Source organism: Osmia lignaria, chromosome 16 (genome assembly GCF_051020975.1).
Source record: "Osmia lignaria lignaria isolate PbOS001 chromosome 16, iyOsmLign1, whole genome shotgun sequence".
Taxonomy (NCBI): Eukaryota; Metazoa; Arthropoda; class Insecta; order Hymenoptera; family Megachilidae; genus Osmia; species Osmia lignaria.
Window position 1 is genome coordinate 6,210,692 of NC_135047.1, and position 19,421 is coordinate 6,230,112.

Sequence of the window (19,421 nt, forward strand, 5' to 3'; positions counted from 1 at the left end):
GCTTAGTAAATAGACATAAACAGATGGAAGAAGAGGAAATTCTATCGAAATAGAGTGCACTTTCGTGTATCAGGCTTGTTTACAGCCTGGTTACATTTAATCGAGTGGCGTTATCCCTAGTAGAATTTCATACATATAGCATTCGCGTGATTATTTAACTGTTCCAAAGAAATCTGATTCATAATCTGATAACGCAATTTTTTTTATTATAAAAAAAAATTTCTAACATTTTAAAATAAAAGTACCAAGTCGTCTGTCATTATAAAAAGAAATCTTAATGCGTGAGTGAATAAAACATCAAAGTCAGAGGGTAGAAATTTCCAAGGGGATAGCGTGATTCGTTCCCCAGGTAACTTGACCCCTCTTTTTACGACTGAGGGACGCCTTCGTCAGTATTGCTCCATAAAAAGAATTCTTCTACAAATTGAATCCTCTTTGCTGTAAAGATAACAAAATCTCCTAGAAATGCTGTTATAGGGCATTTCGTAAAATTTATGACTTCTATAATTTTACTCTCCGCTATAAAAATTACTAATTTTCAAACTGTAATTAATAAACGAAGATAATAACGTGAAAGATTAAAAATTAAAATCATGAATGCTGTAGCCAGCGTTGAAATGTTAATGACGACAGAGGGGTGGAAGTTTCCATGGGGAGAAGGTAACTTGCACCTCGGCAATTTAATTCCTCCTTAGAAGCGTCAGGTTTGCCCGCGAGATTCGTCTCGTTAACGAGCTTATAGTACGATGTAGGGTAAAAGTGCGTCCGACAGCGAAGCCCCGCTTCGAAGTGCGACCGTGGCACGGTTTGGCCTCCCGTGGTGCTCTTAAAACCGACTGATACCTTGCATTCTAGCTATATGATGAAATTCCTCGTGACGACGTCACCACTTCCTCCCCTTTCCAACATACCGTACCCGCTTCCCCATTTATAGAACGGATCTCCTCTTTGACTGAAAGCTTTTTTATACGCGTCACAGGAATGCCACTCAGCTGAATGACGTAGAACATTCGCGAACAGCAAATAATTGCGGGAAAGGCTGCGTTTTGCATTTTCATTGCACACGTGGTGCATTAGTTGCACCACGTAATAGGGTGATTATTTAGTTCGCAGTAGTGTCTGACCACAGATGTATGTTTTCACTGTGGCAATGCTGCAGTAGATCCAGACATAGCTATTAGATTGCCTAGGATTTAGAAGTGTTTTATTTATTTTATTTTATAAGTGATGTTACAATCATCCCCCTCGTCTACTAAATTACATCTCCACAACCCTTCGTTTTATTGTGACGTTAGAGGGTGCATAGAGGGTGCGAATGACCCAGGGGCATCAGAATAATAATATTGTGTTAGAGACTATATAATCTAGTATTTCCATTGTAATCTTCATAGCATAAATAAAACTTAAAGTGTCACAGAATTTTTTATCCAACTTTTGTGAGTTATCAAATCTTAAGGAACAGTGTAGAGGCGCATCAAATATTCATAAATCCTGTACCTATAAAAAATTCTTCTGAAATCTTTATACTACGTTTTACGCGTTTCCTTTATCGAATACTATAAAAAGAAAACGTGTATTCATAAATTATCGATCGTTTCTATTTCCAACATCTCTGATGATCTTCACACACGTATTGGTACAGTGAAGGCAGTTAAATCTTTCAGCTCTTTCGAGATATTCAAATTTCTCAGACCCGTTTCCCAGGGTACATAGAGTTTTTTCAAATTTATCAGGAGTGTCGTTCAAATAATTGCACACTCGAGTTGATCCGCTAAAACGAAATTTCCTCCACTCGAGTCTAGAGTGGCCGGAGTACCTCGAGTGGTCGGACACCTCTGTCGTACGGCACTGGGTTCTTGCTGAACCCCTCTTCCAGGTTTTCAGAGTTAGAGCTCTCCCACCGGATCCCACGTCCTTTTTCCTTCTCGCCATGCCGGTTATCCTCGTTCTCGCGCATCGTATACACGTATTACGTGGCGCGGCAGTAGGCCAAGAGTTCGATGGCCTGCAGCCTTGCAAGGCCGGTCGTCACGATGCTACCGATGCTACCACGTCAGATGACGCTGCCGACGCCGACATCAGCTTTGGACCAATCTTATGACGCTGGCTGACGTTTGGAAAACGGCCGTTTGTATCGACCGGACCAGTTGATAACTTTCGCGAGGTTATCGTCAATGTTCAACTTTACCGACTAAGGTGTCCCCCCCGTGGCGCTGCGATCAACCATTTTGTGTTGGCTCTTCCTATTCGATGAATACCGAATGGCGGGCTCTCATTCAAAATTCAAAATTCGCGCCATTCTTCCAACAATGTACTTCATGATTTTTAAATGATTTCTTATCTTCTTGTTTCCGTACTGTTGCGAGGGGTTTGATATCAAGCAAAAAATTTGAGATTTTCTATAATCATTATTACGTTTAAGATTATATTGAAAAATTATTCTATCGCATCATTAGCAACGTAACCGGTTTCATCAGCATTTAATTAAAACGTGAAATGAGGTATTCATACAATCGATGGAGTGTGAAAACGAAGCATAAATCATTTTTTTTTCTTTTTATTGATTCTAACGTGTTTGGATGTTACTAGCTGAAGACTGTTGTGTCTGGTAGATTGTAAACTAATCGTTGCGACTTTCCCTCGGTCGTATACTCACAGCATAAAACGCCTTATACGCTCAAGGACTCCCGACTGGTTAACGATCCGAGACCTATTTTCCATTGGCTTATAAATCAGGGCAAAGTCCGATTAAACTCGTATCGAGCACGCCTATTTTGAGTTTAACGATTTTTATTAAAAGCGTAACGGACTGTCCGCATTTAGCTCCTTTCCGTTTCCATTCTGCTCGCCCATAAATTCTTTCAATCTCTCATGCAAAAATGATCATCTTTGATGCCGGTTTCATTAATCATTCTGTTATCTATGAACTACCCCTCGAAGTCGATCGTACAAACGTACGCGATACGAAGCTCGAAATAAACCAATTGATAAAATAATTATCTGATAAATTTCATATTCTAATTAACCTTATGTAACGAAGGGTTCAAGGAAATTTTGTTATCAGTGACTTAAGACTGATAAATCGTTTCTTGATCGATCCGAAGGGGCTCCGGTCGTTCTGAAAAGTATTCTTAGGAAGATTTTCAGAGATGTTCGTGGAGATGGGTCTCTCAGGTCGATTCCGGTGAATCGTTGGAGCAAGATTGTTGGCTCTCGCGGCGTACCGAAGCGAAACGGCCGAGCGGCGGTTGCAAGACGAAACTTCCGATTGCGACAGGCCTTATTGCCGACAACAATCGTTCCTTACGTTAGGAGCGTGCACGGTCTCTCGGCCAGCCGAACAAACGCAAAGAAACGAGAAGGCCTCGCGATGCACGTTGATAGTTGCATGACGTTGCCTTTTAAAAAAACTCGGTTTCACATCAACCGAGACGAGAACGGCTCACGGCTCGACGCGGCTTGGCTTGGCTTAGCTTGACTCGGCTTGGCTTCGCTTGCCTCCAACTTGAGCTACCTTTTTCTTGTAAAAGACCGAGCTTCCGTTTTGTTCTTTGCCCGACGTGAAGGGTGGGGGGGTTGTAAATGAGCGCGTAATAATAGCTCAAAGCTGTATTTGCGACGTGCGACCAAGTCTTTTCTTCACGCGAACGGGAACAGCAATGAAAGGAACGTTTCGACGAGAAAACAACGTTTTAATGGGAATGATTTGTATAATGAACACGTGTATTCTTACGAGTCAATTTTTTTGTTTGACTGATCGGAGAGATGGGCACAGTGGGACGTCGATTTCTCTATTTAACCTTTCGTATCAGCAATTATTGAGAAAATTTATAGTACAGCTGATAATTAGTTCGAGTTAACTCAAGTGCACTATATATTTTCGTATTTCTCAAGTCAATCGATGTCCTGCTAATTTATTTATCTGATAGTAATAATTTTTCTTCGAATAACAATGTTTCTAATTATTGTTTCAGGTAAGTCTTCCTACCGTGTCGCACGATAACGCAGTACGCAAACATGATTTTGGTGAGTACCTTCACGGAATCAGCACCGATACATCTCGTTAAAGTTTCTTCTTCTAAGAATCGCGTAGTGTCATCGTTGCTTTGCATCGTAGCCCACACAGTGAAAAATGTATAATTCAGCGGAGCGGATAAACAGGCTGTTACTTGTGATCGAAACCCGTTCGGTAGTCGGGTCACGAATTTATTTCACAACTACGTAACTTTCCTAACGCTTTGAACAGAGTAGCAAAACACCGGGATTGCGATCCCGGGAGTTGTTTTGAATCTAAACGTTAAGCCCGATCTCATTAAACGTCGGAATCCAATGGAAAATATACAATTTTTCTCTAGCTGTGAAAATCTCGTTGTAATCGTGACACACGGGCACCGGTGTCGCAACGAACGGTGCACTCGCGAAAACTGACAAGGGGCCGTTGCGAAATGTAAATCGAAATCGCGCAAAACTTGCGAAACCTTTATGGTTTTACGATATTGTAAGGTCTGAACGTATATAACACTGTATTCTCGGGAATTCGCGAATATTAACACTTTGACAGCCGGTGGAACGTATTCGTGACATGGTTTCTGAAGTATCCGTTGCAGAATACGAGGTTCGATGACCTAATTATTATCTAAAATGTAACACGATAGAAAATTACAAAGAAATGTGAAATGAAGACATCCAAGTCAGTTAAATTGGCAGCATACGAACAAGAAGCCAGCGACAGCTTGGAAAAAGAAGAAAAAAGAAAATGGAACGCAATCCAAACACGCATACATCGTGCAAGTTACGAAATCCGAGTATAAAGTCCGCGACATCTTACGTGACGAGAGAGGAAAAGCAGAAAACATTCGTGATAAAAATCGCACAGGTTCGGAGCCAAAAATCACAGAACGGTAACAAAAGGTGTAGATTTGGCGCGAAAAGAGGTAAGCTGTTTGTATGACTCGAAACACTCGATGCCGGTCGAAGGGACATGAAATTTTGCGTCGATTTATTCGACGCGTATTGCAAGCGAACCGTGCACGCAACCAATGCACAGTGCACTCTCACTGTCCTCGGGGACGTTACTCGAGGACGAGGATAAATTTTCCTCTTCGCGTCGGTATCAATGATTTCCCCTCCACCTCGCGAACTCGCAAGAACCGGCTGTGTTCTTTGCGCTCGCGAACGCGACGGGTTCGTGTTCGCGAATCATTAAACTATTACATAATGCACTCTCAAATTGTTCGCTGAAAACGCTGCTTATTTTCCGTGGCTGCAATTAGCCACGCTCGTTCATTAAGAACCAACGACGGCTACCGATCGTTCGAAAATGTTCAGTCTAATTTGAACTTGGCCCTCCTTCCGACCGCTTAATCGTTCCACCACGGAATTACTTTTTGCGATGCTTGTAAAAACGTTAATTAAAACTCGTCCACTCTTTCTTTCCGACGGAGGGAATCGAGAAAATGAAAGTAGAAAAATTACCAAGAAATTTCTTGATTTCATTCGTGTTATTGCGGTTTTTAATTACATCTTGACAATTATCGTATTATCGTTATGACAGCATTTAAAACGTTTCATAATGGAGGAGCGTTAAGGTTTTGAGTATCCTATCGTGCATCGGAGCGGGCAATAAAAGAGATCGGTGCTGATCGATCGCGATAAATCAACGCAATTTTTTATTTTACAATCGCCAGTCTGGTGCGTTATGACGGGACCGTATACACAAATCAAACGCATTACGTTGTCAATTGTAACTTACACTAAATTACTGGCATCAAGTTTGCGGTTGTACACTCGGGGCTTAGCCGGCAGGCATAAAAGCGACGCGCGAAGAAAGATCGGTCAACGATAAAATGCAACAGCTCGTAGCCGTATTAAAGATTTGCGCAACCATCGTGCCATATAAAGCCCGCGGATAAAAAATCATTCTCTCCGCTATCTTAGATCGTAATAAACTAAAAAAAAAACGCGTTGACAATTGACGAATTAAATACCCTGTAAATTGGCGTAACAAGCATTTTTATTCAGGGTGGGCCAGATCCTCAAATTTTACTAAAATTTTCAAGTGTCTAGTGTTGGTAGGTAATTTCATCTAATATTTGCATATTACAATTTTCACCCAAAAGCATATTTGTTTTTAAGACCCCATTTTGAGGGTGCTAGACCCACCCTCTCCTCTTCGCAGTTACGCCAATGTAACCGAGGGTTGAATGGAATGCGTGAAAACAGTTCTCTTTATAGAATTCCACTTCTATTTACGGAACGTTTGTCGTAACGATCACGTAGACGCGTGCACAATTCTGAATAGCTCAATTAGAACGTTCTACATTATGGCTGGTCGCGGGAATCGCGTACGTATCGCAAATGTTACGTTGTCAACGTGAACTCGAGGCGTAGCCCGGAGCTCCATCGAGCAGTTTTTCAACGGCAAAAAATGAAGGGAGAGAGGTGGAGAGAAAAAAAAAATAATCGCGCAGTTGCACTTTAGCGAGCTAAATATTTTACGCAACGAGGGCACCTTACGTTATTAACCGTGATCGGCATAATTAGCTCGAGCAACGTCGCTGGCGTATAGTAAGAAGTCAATCCAAGAAAGGCTGCATTATCATAAATCGCGATCGGGGAAACGCATTGTGAAACGAGCGTGCAAGGGGCAAGATCACAACCGAGTTGAACGGTGTAAAAATAGAAAGGAAATGGATCGGGATCGAAGGAAATAGCAGCTGGCGTAAAAATCAGCCGGAGATAGATATTTCCATTTGCATTCCCTTAGTCGCGAAGCTCGATGACCAAAAGAATTATTGATTTATTCGAGTTTTACGGCAAACAGAATTCTAATGGTCGTGTTCGGTATCGAGGACCGTCGAAACCGTTCCACGTCGAAGAGAATCGATACACTCGAATTCGGTAACAAATCCCGGGATGTTTGGATTCGATATCGAGCCGTATCGATTCATTCAAATTTCGTAGGTAAACAAATTCGGCTGCGAGAGAGGGTTGATGCACTTAAAGACTTGACGGGGAAAAAATCGATGGAATTTCAATGGACGAACAAACGAGACATCGGTTTCACTTGTGTATCGCATAAATTTTACTGTTTTTAAATGGAACGTTGATGATGGTATGATTAAGTGAAAAATTGATATAACTTTGTTTAAAGTGCATAGAGGGGAAACAATGCGATGAATTGCACTTGCAGTTTTGTTAGAACGTATAATTAGTCTTCGGTGAAAATATTTCGTGTTGAGGTATCGAGTGAAACGTCATACCCTTTGCATTAATATCTGATAAAGGCTTTCAGCTTGCCCGTGTGTTCATTTTTCTGACGTTTAGCGCTCACTACCTCATAATTAAGATTATCAGAGCTGTCCTTTTGACAAATGGTATTGCCGGTTTTTCAACTACTACCATAAAAAATTCAAGGATAAACTGACACTGAGCTGCAGTTAGCATTACGGAAAATATAATCCATCTTGACCGATATGACGGAGTCATTAATTTTTCAAAACTTTCTTAACTCAAACATACCGAACTTTTTCTTCAACTCAACAGTTCTCTTCTAACATTCCTACGTTTGAAAATATTTTAAACTTCATATTAGATTTATGCTAGCTGCGTGTAAACCTCTCGTACGAGCGTGCGAAAGAATTTATTCAGTTTGCCTACCAGGGTATTCACGGTCCAAAGAGAAATGCTCGGCTACTTGATGTTATTAAATAGTACAGCTTGTAGCCGACTATCGCGAAGTAAATTACAACACGTAGAACAGCAACAGAGGGATCGATCTGCATAGGATAGCCACCCGCGGGTTCGCCGATGGCGGTCGAAAACGGTGCTGGTGATCAGAGAAGGGAGAAAACCATCTGTCATGTTGGTCGTCACTTTCCCCGCCTGCGGCTGCCGAATCGTTTCCGGGCCCGGACCCAACGTTGCCCCCTTTTTATCTCCATGTTTTTTTTTCTCTCCTCTTTCTCTTCTTCGACAGTCATCCTTTTCATTGCGAGCTGCCCTCCTCGCTTTGACCACTCGCCGAACCCTCGTTGGTCCGCGTCGATCCGAGTCCATTGGTTGCGCAACACGCGAAAACCAATGTTTCAAACGACCCACGTGTTCGCGTCGTTCGATTTTGATACTTTCGCGAGCTTGTGAACGCCTCGAAGTCTTTACGGAGAGGCACACCGATGCCCTATGGCGAGTTAACGACGACGCCTTATGAGGAATGGAAACCGTGAATAGAGAAATCTTTCGTCAAAAGGTCGATGACCGAGTTTGATAATCGTTAAATCAATGGTACAGTCATGAACGACTTAGGTTGGAGGAAGTGTAGGAGTGTCTGGATTAGGTAGAAAGCTCCTCCTATAATATTTTATGCCGAGCAAAAAGGAGGCTAACTAATCCTACGTTTTCCCTTTTTCAAGACAAATCGGTGCACGTATCTTTGCAAAAGAGAGCCTTCTGTTACGTGATACGCTTATGTAATTAGTCGGTACGTTTTATTCAGGCGACTGAACGTGAAAGAACCGATTACAGGATAATTACACGCTGTCTAATTGCACATCGACACATGGCTGCAATGCGATTGTACGAAATAATGTCTTGCTCGTAATGCTCGTAAAACGACTGACATATTACGATGGACCACACAGGCGGTCATTTTTCTTAATATCGAGAAACAAATAGAATTAATCGTGATGAAATTCGGTTGCGAGATTTATCGCAACAATTCGTGGACGAAAAGCTTTCAGCGTCTTGTTTCGTGTTGTCAAAGAAGCATCCAGTGAGCCAAAAAAAAAAAAAAAAAAAAATAGAGAAGAGAAGAGATACGAGGCACCTTTTATCCACCACCGAAATTTGAAAAACGTTTCTACCCCGTTCCAGTCCCTCTGTTCCGAGCTCGGAGCCGCCCTTAAAATGGAACGAGCCGCGTGCTTTCCGCTTTGTGCCGCCTTCATCGCGGCGGAAATCTGCGTTTCAGCGGGGAGGAAAAGCACGGAAAGAGAGAAAGGTGGACGAGGGAAGGGCAACAGTCGAATTCTCGGGCTGGTACAGGTCGCGTGCATATATCGAGTGGACGACGTTTTAGCATTGGCGACGATCTCCGCGAGACCAGAGGCTGAAACGGCGGCCAGAGAAAGAGACGGACAAAGAGCGAGTGGGAGGAAAAGGGAAAGAAAGAGAGAGACCCAGATTTCATTTTCGTTGATGAGCTTGGCATCGGTCCAACTCGACTAAATATATACTCCCTTTCTCTTCCTCTCTGTCTCTCTCTTCACTCTCCCTTCTTTCTCTCTCTTGCGCGCTTTTCTTTCCCATTTTCGTCGACTCTCCCGCCTCGATGCGAACAGGAACTCGAAGGGATGGACGACTCGAATCTGCCCGCGACTCGCGCGAAATCGTTTTCGTTATTTACTATTGAAATGGTGAAACAACGCGTATGAAAAATTATTAAATCTCCTGGAAAGGATACGGACCATTGGTCAAAGGCCAAGGTTCGGTGAAAGCGCAGGAGGATCGTTTTATCAAAATTTGGTGATATTGTTTTTCGTTATTTCGTATGTACATTTGGGTGCAAAGATGTCTATCTTTTAGTTAAGGGGAAGTATCTAGCCATTTTTAAAATTTTTAAAATAGGAAAATTGTAGAGTCTACGTTAGATTCTTTTTAGATTTTTTGAAAGTCAAACTCAAAGGTGCGAAGCTTCTCCTCCTATCCTTACTTTTCCTCTAGGGTGCCATTTTCGCTAGGGAAATCTACCATGCTCGGTGTTGTACATTACCGATTGCAAAACAATGGCACTTTTTTAATACAAATCGAATACAGATCACACGATAGTAGCCACAAGGTGATACTTAGAATCATGGAACGTTGGTATTGACTAATTGTCATTGATTTAATCTACCCTGTCTCACGTCATAACAGGCAGCACCCTACCAATTGATTTCATACTTTCGATCGATAATATCCATGTGTTGACTATGTTATTACTATCAGTATTACGAGTGCAACGCATTCAATATTAGATGTTTGCATTCAATTTTTGCCCACGTGAAAACTTGTTATGCGCGAAGTACAAGTTTCGCGTAAAGCATATTAAAATTCTTCGAGTTGCCGAATCACGCAATGAAACGGGCGACGAGGTCAGAGAAATCGTCTCTCGAGGATCAAAGACACTATAAGTTGAAAAAAAAAAAAAAGAAACTTAAACGATAATAGAGAAAAATAGTTGAGAAAAATGAATCGCAAAAGGAACAGGTCAAAGATCCTTGATGTTTTCGTACAAGAATCGAGCGAGTCTCGTAAACGTCAACGGAGAAGCTGTTACCATGGTCGATTCTGTATTCGTCGTAACTTAATTTACGAGCGTGCTCGTTGTAAATTTCACCTCGCGCGTCGTAACGGTGCCGAAACGGTGCAATGAACCTGCCTGTCCACGAGAAAGCTGCCTACGACAATGTCTCGATTCATTTCGCCCGAACAGGTACGGCTGTCTGCAAATGGCAATGAATTTTAGAGCGGCAACAAGGTGCCGGCCAGCCGCGAGACTTTCGTTTATGGTCACCAATATGGGGGAAAATCCTTTGGATTGGTCCACCTTAGTTCCACCCGAGGACAGGTAAATAGCAACCGGCTCCACTCGAACGCGATTATTTTTATTCGCTCGTACGGGGCTTTTACTTAAAAATAAACGATTCGACCGTTTCGATCGAGGATCGATCCGTACAATGAGAGACAGCTTAACAGTACACGACGATGGCGGGATATTATCGTTCCCAAAAATTCGCGATGAAGTCATCGGTTTCGACCGCTTTCACGAGCAAGCCGATTACGCGTGTCCATCGCGAAAACGATCGCGCCGCTTGCGAGGGTATGAAATATATTTTTGTCGGATCCTGGATGGTGGTATTGTTCTGCGCTCGTGACACCTGAAGAATGTGTTAATTGGCGAAGCGTAAGAATCGTACCTATTCGAACCTATCTATAATTCACTCTCGGCTGATGGAATTCATAAAAATGTTGCGATAGATAATGATAATCGAAAGGCGGTATCGATTTCTTACGCTTCGATCGACGTCCACGGAGGCTTCAACCACTGATGTGTAATAAAATTTTCGTGAAAAATCCATGACTTCGTGACGCTTTCACGGCATCGAACGATTGCGCGATCTTTCGCCGGCAATTCCAGCAGCGGAGCTGCTCGTTTTCGGGTGACGACAGGAATTTCAATAGGCACAGTCATATATCGGCGGGTGACGCGGCTAACGGTACATCCCTGCACGCTTTCAATGGTCTACCAACCTACCTACCTACCTACCTACCTACCTACCTACGTACCTATATATCGCTCATTCTCATAGCACCTAAGCCCGCATCGATCGTGCCTATATGCATAACGCGTACATACATACATACATATCGATCGCTTCGTTTAGTTGCTGGCTCCTCTCGTCTCTCCTCGCTTCTTCTTTGCCTCTTCAACGTGGCACACCATCAAGCTTGTTCTCTCGAAAGAGAAGAAGGAAAGTGAGCTCTTCTTTGCATCCTCGATCCAGCCTTTGCCAACCACCACACTTCTTCTCGATCATCTTTCCCTTCTTCTCCTTTTCTTTTCTCTTAACTTTTTCTCTTCTTTTGACTATTCTTGGCTGGTTAATGAGTAAGCTGCTGCACCGAGGGCTTTCTGTTCCTGGAAATTGGGAGGTCTCCCTCGGTCTTTGAAAGGGTTGCGATTGTTCCTGTGGATTCTTTTTTCGGAGGGTAGATAGGTGTTTTTGAATAATGGAAAAGAAATTGTTTCGAATGCTTCGTGTATTTTTTTCACGAGTGCAACGATGCACTTGAAATGTGCAAATGCACCCCCTTTTTTTGGAAATGAAATCGCGTTGCTTTAATTTTGCCACGCATTCTGTATGAAAAAAGTATTCGGATTTCTAGCCTTTCAGTTGGTTAATTGATTCACGACTGATTGCTATTTCGTGGGTCACCGGTGTGCGTCGAAGCCATGGGTCATTGACAGTGACTGCGTGTGAATAACTGTAATCCGTCGTTTGAGCGTGTGTGGTAAACCGGTAAACAGAGACACGCGTCAGGGTCTCTGGCCAAATTTGTTCGTTTCTACCAGCAGCTAGTCGGGAGTAGGTAAAAAGAATTAAGCAAGCTTCGCGAGAAGTTGAACTTTCTAAACGATCACGAACTAACCGGACTCCTTATCGTTCCGAATAATCAAAATTTCTGCCAACCAATCGTCGTAGGAATTGAAATGTTGATTTATCTATTCGATCGTGTATCGTTACATATCAATTTCTTTCTCTTCCAATCGACCCAATGGAAGTTCAAACTTCCACTTATAAAATCAACATACGTATATCGTGAAAACAGATGGACAATTGCGGAAAAGAAATTCCATTACGATACCGTACACCGTATAAACATAATTCTTCCTCTATTCGAACGGTACATGCCGCTCCCCAATTGCGTGCTCCCGGTAGACAAGCGATTCGAGGGCACAATAAATGCATCTCCTCTTCCGATTTCCGGGTGCAGCGGTCGCTGCAACGGAAACCTTTCGTTGTTATTGAAAATCATACGAAAAGCGATACGACGTTCCACGCCGACGCGACGTCTGGTATCGAGGATTTCTTTTTTTTTTTCCCCTCTTTTTTCTGCCGAGCGTTTCATTCATGTGCCACGCACCTTTGCTCCAGATCTCGATCGCGTTGCTTACCTTGGCAGTTCACTGGTCTCTTTGATTTTCTTCGAACCCAATAATAGGGAGTCCTCTTCTCGCACCGTTCGATCGTATTCGATCGAGCATCTTCCCACGTACCTGTACCGAAATCCCTGTATAATATTAGAAACGACAATGAGATCCACGTCGGGGTGGACGACCTAACGGTACGATATCGTGTGTCGGTCCTTTCCAGATGTTTGATCGGAAAAATTTGTTCGATTAGAGGTTCTATAACGTATTCAGAATTGTTACTTTGTGTTGTTACCATTAACAGTAATAATTCTCTCAGTGCGTACGTCTGAATAAATTTAATGATTCACATGACGTTATCGTGGGTAAATTTAGATTTATCTTTCAGTAGAGTTGCACATTAATAAGAATGTCCATAGAGCAATTAAAATTTAACGCTCGAACAGCGTACCATGGTGAGAGCTCCGGTATTAATCTAATTTTGTATCTCATATTATTTTCATTTTCTAAATCTCACACTGTTCCTTTAAAAGCTCTTTCGTTATGAAATGATACATTTAATTTTAGTTTAATATCTTTGTTATATCTTTGAGTAAGAATAATAGATAACGTTCGAGAGACAATGAAGAATATAATATCTACAAGCAGCTATTGTTTGATACTTTCTATTATTATGAAGTTCCATAGAGTGATGGACACTACGCAATATCTCCAGTTTCACGCCCTTGCGAGTTTTCCGCTACAGATGTCACATGATACAGGGACACTAGGTTCGAAATAACATTGAATTTATAGCGGTGCTGTCTATCACTTCGTGTTGTTGCCTCACCGTTGTTTATTGTCCCTTCCTATATTTACGCTTATAACAAAAACATTTTCATGCAGAAAACACACTGGAAAACTGAAGAGCGAATGCGGGCCGTTTTATGTTGTCGCTGAAATGCATTTTTTATTTTTGCAAATATTAAAAATTGATGCAGAAAGCAAAATATTTGACGAGGGAAATCGCACTGGTACTTGAAAAACACAAGTGAAACGCAATAAACGCCTTGTTGTTTCGTTCGACATTTTTATTTTTTCGATGGTTAAATGAAAATTAAACAAGAGTTCTTTGATGATTTATTGAAAATAAATAGAATGGAATACATTGAATTTAGTATTTAAATAAAAAATAAACAGTGGTACTAATATTTTGTATCATAAAACGAAGAAACGAAGAAGAGTAAAGAACCTTCTTTCCGCTTCTTTCAACTCGACGGTTTTCAGTATTCACGCGGTACCGCGTGAATCTTTCATCGGTGAACGGACGAAGAAACAAGTACCGTTCCTCGTTAATGTTCTCCAGCCGTGAAAGAAGCGGCTCGGCGGTTCAGTACTCTGTTCGTTTGCATTCCCGTCGACGAGGTTGCACGTCTCGTCGGCTCCGTGTCCGAGTGTTAATTCAGAGCGTGCGGCCGAACAACGACCCGACCGCTTCTTTATATTCGATACAGCCTCTGGACTTTTGATTAGCGTTAACGGTGGTAGCCAGAGTCGATGGGTGTACCTTCCTGGCGAGTACATAACGCCTATAGGCGTCATCCCTGCCGATCGATCCTCGGTAAGATCGATCGTCGTGGCAAGTGCGTGCGCCGCCCCTGCGAGCTTCGTCGTTCGTTCGGAGGAAAACTGCTCGACCTTGCGTGAAATCGCTCGAAAATTGAAATCAAAAGCTCTCCAGAGGTAGACGGTGATGTTCGCAGGAAGTTAGAGGGTAGCTTTTCGCGCGACAATCGCCTTTGTTGTATTCCGAATCGACGATCGTCGAAGGGGCTGTAAAGTAGACGAGGACGAAGGATAGTCAATTATAGTCATTTAGTTAAAATTAAATAACGTAATTTATTTAATTATACGAATCGGTATTCCAAAGTCGAATTTTTACTTTCAACCTCCTATGGTGTTGTGTAGGTGTAACTGTAAAAGGGGTAGTTTTCGAGGGAAATTTTTAACGTTGGAGAGGTTTAAATGCTTTACACACATTTTCACGTACATAGCCGTCTTCGTAAGCGATGAAAGAAATGGGATGTCCACTTCTTCATCCTATTGTTGCGGCACTTCCTCTTGGGTCCACTAGCGAGAGGATCACCCTGTTATATTTTGACGTCTGTCGTCTAAGGCGTCTTGATTCGAACTGTCCCAGACGAGTGCGCTGACAAAGAAAAGTTCAGGCCCACTTAAGGGTACGTGACCGTGTCGGGGTGGGCCGAATCGCAGACCCTTGTCCAGTCCTGTGATTCTGCAAGGGTCTGGACTGTCTCTAAGCACCCAATGAGGTGTCATAAATCTAACAGTTAAACCTAACAGTTTACAAATCGAGATTCATATCAGGATAAGTAACACCACGCGTGTACGAGTAACTAAGAATTATAATTATGTCAGCGATGTTATAGGAAAAGCTGAAACACGGTCTTCCCTTCTATGCTTCTATTTACAGCGAGCCGTAGGACATTTGCATTGGCGGTTGAAAGCACTTGGCTCTTCCACTTTCTAGCGTCATTTTTCAGTTCTTTCTTCCGTATTAAAGAGCCAACGTCTCCATAAAAAAGGGAAGGAAAGAGGGAGGGAGAAAAAAGAAATACGTCGCGAGCGTTTACATTGGTCCGAAGTTAAGTTCATGCTAAATTATAATTCCGGAAAAGTATGGCTGTGGTATGTCCTCGTTGCATGCCACGCCAAGCAATTTTATTCGTTCCCTCTTTTTTTTTCTTCGCTCCTTCCGTTCTCACTGCTTCACTCTTCTATTCGTCTTTTTCTACAGGACGCGAACTTGCATAATATTCCAGCTGAACTTTCCTATTTATCGTACATTCGTCCATCGTAATTGAGATTCTTTTCGTTTTCTCTGAACTTCTTCAGAAGTAACTTCATCCCCTCCGTCGTCGGTGATTTGAGAAATTGGACTAAAATTTTCTTTCACTTTACACGTCTCCTGATTTCAATGAGCATCTTTTAAAAAGTTCAAAGCACGTTCACGAAATTGTCTTTACTTGAAATATTGTACAACTTTTTTTTAAATTATGCGCTGGTTTCACATGAGATTATCGAAATGTTATATATAAAATTTTCTTGAAAAATGTGATGTTAATTTATCAGTTCTCAAGGCAGATGGTGGTAATCCTAAAGGGGGTGAGTGACCCATCCGAACGTGACCCTATTTCTTTCCGTTTCTCTAGTTTCCCTCTCAGCACGTAGCATCACGTCCTTTCCGCGAACGCTCTACAGCTTCCTGTTCCTTACTACCCTTTTTCAGCTTCTGCTTTTCATACGCGAGCTTCCTTTCCCTCTTTTATCCGGTCCCGCGGACGTCTCTCATTCTGTTTCAAATTTCGTTAGTCCCCCGGTCGTCTCTCTTTAAAATACTCACTCTTTATTAATATCAATTTTTCAGCACCGAGAATTCCATTTCTTCGGGGATGAGATTTCTCCTTAAACTGGCACGCGCTCTCGTCTCCGCGATGAATCGTTGATTCGACGGAGGGTAAGTTTCCCGAATGAAAAGCAACAGAATGTTTTTAGTTTAACCACCACGAGTGGCGATGCTTTCAATGATATTCAGTAACATTTCCCTAAAGGGAGGATGCTTTTCAGTGCTATGACATCGCATAAGAACGTAAATTTTGTATCTTTCAAACGTAAGGGTAGCTAGAAATGGCACGCAATAAATTTAATTATCGTAGTAACAGCAGGATTAAAAGGACAGGGTATGTGGGTCGATTTAGAATAATTCTTGCCAACCTTTGGCGTCTTTCGTCTCGCGTTTCTCAACTTATTCGGAACTTCCTATATCCGTTTTCTCCCCATTTTTCTACCCTTCGACACCGCGCCTCTCTCTGTCGTACAAGTTTCCGCACTCGTGTATTCTTTTCGATCTGCTTACGACGTTGCTCCATTTGTTTCCCTTTAAACGTCTAAAGCTTCTTCCGTGTTAGACTTATCCAGGAGGAATTTTTTATGAGATAAGCTGAGAAATTCCTTAAACCTCTAGCCTGCTTTTCCTCCTTTTTTATTAGTTTTCAGAAGGAAATTCTTGGACGATGTACAAAGGTTATAAATTAAACTGTCCCCCCGTACATTTGCGAAGGCAAATTAATTTCGTTCTTGAGCAGCGACTGCTTCGCTTTCGTGCCATTGTCGAGATTACGGAGACGTAATGAACTCAAACGATTGAAAAAGAGACGAGTCCTTTTTACTTTGACGAGATCTCTTTATATTTTAGAGCGTTAACGAAAAGCACCCCATCTCGTCTTTCCACGTTCTCTCGTGCATCCTTTTTTCTTTTTTTAAATCCTTTTAAACTACTTCAAACAGAGTGCTTAGATCAAAATTAAGCTCTCAAATTTTAAAACGAAATACTTTAACGTATTGGAAAAATAATGTTTAAAAACCGTAAGGTCCGTTGTTGGAGGGTTAAATTGAAAGTAAATACCTACAGTCCCCTCCTCTTCGTAATATCAACTTTCTCTTCAGAATCGACTCTTAAAACAATGATTAAAATCACACCTGTCAAACGGTACACGGTAAAAACATTTCACATAGCATAAGCATATCGATTTCTTACTCGCGCCAACGAACCACGAAACTCGACCGATCACATGTTGGCGAAAGGAGGGCAGAGGGACGATCTACGGGCAACCCTTTCCTGTTTACAACAATCACTCGCGGTGTGTTGTTCGCGACTGGTCGAAAAACACCCCCGTCGTGTTTCCATCCCTTTTTTTTTTCTCCCCTTTCATCCCTCTCGGTGCGTTTCTTAAGAAAAGGACAGACACAAGAGGCACGTTTCCTCCCGCTAGTTCCTCCTCACGGTTGTATCAGTTCGTCTCTGTTACTCTCACCCTCTCCTCGTCCCTTTCGATTCACTCTCTTCCCTCCGTGGAGTTTCCCTATCGCGACCCACTACCCCACTCCGTTACCCTCTCTGTCGGAGCCCTCCTCGCTGCTGCGCTCTTGCTTTCTCTGTCTTTTTCTCTGTCGCTCCCTTAGGCCGTACGGAGGGAGAGAAACGGTAGGACAGAGCGAGAGGGCGATAGCGAGACGGTGGGGCTGGCTCTCTCCGGTCTTGCGCGGCGCGCACCAGTCAACCCGGAGCCACGGTAGCGCAAGTACTGTGTTGGTCACGTTAAGGGACAAGTTACATCAGAACGGCGCGGCTCTTTACCGGTTCTTTAAATAAACGTTCCAGTGTAAAGTGTGAGGTTCGTAGTTGCGACCGATGTAACGACACGCGGCCAGACCGTCCCGTTCGTGTACGATCGAGATAGTGTTTCTAATCCTCGTGTGTCCTACGTATACACTCGCGCGCGCGCGTGTGTGTGTGTATGTGTACACTTGTAAAAATAAAAATAGAAAAAAAAAAGAAATTGATAAATAGAAAGGGTGTAGATATATTCGCGAGTGATAAGTGAGAGGCAACCGGTACCACCGTAGGATCGGTTCCGGATCGTGGAGAACCGATGGCACGCGAGACAACAGAATCATCCCCATTGTGGTTCGTTCGGTTCGATCGCACCCTCAGCGATCCTCGTGCGTGGAAAGTCGCAGGGATGGGGTCGTGACTGTCCACGAGTGTCAGTCGACGCCCCGCTCCGCTACTCGACCGTCGACGCACGGTCATCAGAAGGAAGATCGTTCGCGGATCCTCGTAAGCAACGGGTTAGCTACGTTATCGGACACACTGGGACTAGCCAAGCGGCGGCACAAGAGGGGGAAAAAAAAAGTATCGACGTTTCTCGCCGCGGAGAGTGCTCACCCCTTTGCGTGGCGAACGGTTCGTGCGGGAAACGTGCAACGACAAACGTGTGCACCGTGGTCCCGGTATCCGCGGCCGGTTCACCAGTGAAAGTGAACGATGCGTCGAGACCACCGGCCTCGACACACTCGACGCTATTGTGACAGGGTTGCATTTCTGTGATAAGGGAGCATACGTCCTACCATCGACGAAAGTTACGTGCACTGGCCGAACGCGTTACGAGGGCAGCTTATCGCAGTGGTGGGTTCACGATTACGTGTTTCTCCAGGAAATCTTCATCGTTTCGCTCGGTCCTGATCAGTCGGACTCGGTGTAAATCGTTCTCTCATCGACACTGATATTTTTCGTTCGGTATATAGATCGTGCGAAGGGAGGTTCGTGTTTCGTTCGGAAATTTCTCGTGGTATCTAGGACGCGGTGATCGAGATGCAAGTGACGTTTTCGTTTCGTATTTTTAGCAGCGATTACATACATTCATCGACTAATGATGCAGGTTCACTCTTTAGATAGAACCGTCTTCGCGCGTTGGCGCTATTCAAAGTACCATTTTCTCGTTTGTTTACCAGTTTCTTCAATACGCATTACAGACACGAGTTTTCGCGCAGCTGAAATTTAAAACCACCCCTTTTCCTGTGGAGGAGTTTTCCTACTGATCTATTTTGATATTATTTTTTTTTTTTTTTTTATCAAGACATCTTCGAATTTATTTTCTCCAGACAACTCGACGGTTCTTTCATGTGACTGTGAATGTTCCCTGTTTTCTCTTACCCTCTTTCTCATTCGCTGTACCTTTTCGTACGCGAGTCTTTCGTTCTCTCGCTTGCTCTTCTCCGCTGTCTTTCCTCCACCCGTCTCGCCCACACTTCCATTTACCTCCCGGTTATGGATATTATTAAGTAATACCTACATTGCGCGCGCGGCGATACGCTCGTGGCCGCGAGG

General features: G+C 43.0%; 1 protein-coding gene across 11 annotated transcripts in view; it reads left to right on the forward strand.

Annotated features, from left to right (window-relative positions):
* The window catches only part of Hr3 (nuclear hormone receptor 3 ROR-beta), a 108,666-nt gene that overhangs the window by 28,630 nt on the left and 60,615 nt on the right, over positions 1-19,421 (forward strand). Inside the window, exon 1 of one of the 11 annotated variants that reach the window (XM_076692917.1) lies at positions 4,005-4,026. The exons of 8 other annotated variants lie outside the window; for them this stretch is intronic. The gene's annotated coding sequence lies outside the window, so the exon portion shown is untranslated. Of the gene's footprint in view, positions 1-4,004; positions 4,027-13,849; positions 18,720-19,421 lie in introns of those variants that run through there. 2 more of the 11 variants (XM_034317398.2, XM_076692915.1) reach the window with 2 other exon arrangements.